Source organism: Echinops telfairi, unplaced genomic scaffold (assembly GCF_000313985.2).
Source record: "Echinops telfairi isolate 266 unplaced genomic scaffold, ASM31398v2 ScPeMD7_38;HRSCAF=143, whole genome shotgun sequence".
In the NCBI taxonomy this organism is placed as follows: Eukaryota; Metazoa; Chordata; class Mammalia; order Afrosoricida; family Tenrecidae; genus Echinops; species Echinops telfairi.
In genome coordinates, this window is record NW_022103936.1 from 305,665 (window position 1) to 307,806 (window position 2,142).

Genomic DNA, 2,142 nt, shown 5'->3' on the forward strand with positions numbered 1-2,142 from the left:
GTTCTATATGGCTCTCCCCCTCCTGGCCCCTGTAATATAGTCACTGTCATGGATCTGTATGATCTGAACATTTATTATTATATTTCCATGGGGTTTTTTTTCCCAGTAGAATTGTGTCTGAAAAGCATCTGTCATCATGGTTTTCTTGTCAGAACTGTATGCATTCTGTAACACCTTTGGTCATGGTAGTTCAATTTTCATAGCACATAACTTTCTTATGTGCTATGAATGGGTTGAACATTTGATTGTGTAGTGTATGTGACACTAAATTATGAATTATTGGGACTTAAGATTTAACAGCTTATCAGCATTTGAAGACAATGGTACTTGATAACCTCTTTTTTTAAATTACCTCCAAATTTTAAAGCTCAGAAGTCACTGGAACTTAGAAATGAATTGTATCTACATGCCATTTTTGGATTTGGGTACTTACATTAAGAATTGTATGCAAATTGTTCATAATGTCTCTGTACTGATCTCAAAACAACCAATAAAATTCAAGTTGCAAAATTTTTTAAAAACCCTCTAAATTCCTTACCCATCAGTTCTTAGCACTGGCCTGAGAGGTAATAAAAGGAGGAAAAGTAAAATTGAAACTGACTTAAATTCTTTTGTGACATGGAAAGTAGTTTCAAAAAGAAATTATGTAATGCCCTATAATCCTTCATCATAATTAACAATTTTTTAAAAAGGAAGGCTGGTGGCACCATCAGGTAAGCATTGGACTACTAATTGCAAGACTGATGATTCAAACATGCGCAGTGTCAGAAACCCAAAGCAGCAGTTTTACTCTCTCCGAAGGGGTCACTAAGAGTTGGAATTAACTAAATGGCAGTGGGTTTTGGGGTACTGTCTTTTATTCACAGAAATACTTCACTTTAATAGTAAATGCTTTCTTAAACATTGTGATACTTCTAATTTATATGTCCAAAACAAACTTCAAATATGTCAGAGGGGGTCCCTATATAAACAAATCATTGAGGACCCTCTTCTACATTCTGAGGGCTCTTTCATCAAAGCTAATGACTATCCCCATTGTCAAATTACATGAGCTCCAGGAGGGAAAGGCCTCGATCTTTTTCTTTCTACACCCAGGAGTAGTTCAGTGTCCAACACACAGTGTGTGTTCTATGGATGTTGAGTGGGTGATAAATATTTGAATACTTTACTATTCTTCACTTTGCAAACAAACCCACACCGTGGTTTGAAAATTTTATCCTCACTGGAATAAATATAACCTTCCACAAAGATACCCTTAAAGGAAATATTGCTTATTTCAGAGTAAAACTTCTGCAAGTCCTTTTAAAATTTTTGTGGTGAAAAATATACATAACAAAACACACACTATCAACAATTTCTATGTTTATAATTAAGTGTCATCGGTTACATTCTTTAAGATGTTTAACCATCCTAGCTATTATTTTCCAAATCACATTTATATTTTATAATTTGATAGCATTGCTTTCCTATTTTTGTCTTCCATGTTGGGATTTTAAGTGTTAGGTATTTCTTGACAATTTCTGAGCATAAGGGAAATGGCTTTAAAATTCTCTGTCATCAGAAAGAGGAGATATATTTTAAAGGGTGGGAAGAGCAGTAGCTCAGCATATGTGGCTTTTTGGGAGTGCGCTGTGGGCAACAGGGAGTTGAAAGTCAGATATTTGGAATCACAGATTGGACGTTTTGACCCAGTATGTTATAGCATGACAGACCAGGAATGCTCCGGACTTTAGCCACAGCCACATATGATATTGTAGTACACCCACAGAAATAAGTCTCTGATCTCTGGGATATTGTGGTGAGGTGAAATTACTTGGTATGGTTCGTCTATCCATATCTTCATAAGTCCCACAAAATACTTTTTTTAACAAACTCCAAAATGGTGAATATTTTCTGTAAATTCTGTGTGGTTATTGCAATGGATTAGCAGAGCCAGCTGAGAAGTGGAGTGCCATGGTAGGGACAATTGGTATAAGAATAGGATAAAGAAAGATGTCTGGTAGAAAGATGCCTGACCTCTTACCTCATAAAAATCATCCTTGGCCAGATGTGAAATTAGATTCTCTATCCCCCTTGTGGCATCAGAGGAGAACAAACATGACTGTACGTCACTACCTCTATATGCATATAATAACTACAGAG

General features: G+C 35.9%; 1 non-coding gene across 1 annotated transcript; it reads left to right on the forward strand.

The window, feature by feature from the left end:
- Positions 1–520: 520 nt before the first annotated feature.
- Positions 521–641, forward strand: LOC115869704. Its single transcript, XR_004046336.1, has one exon. It is a non-coding gene; the product is annotated as a small nucleolar RNA SNORA61 (small nucleolar RNA).
- The last annotated feature ends 1,501 nt before the right edge of the window (positions 642–2,142 follow it).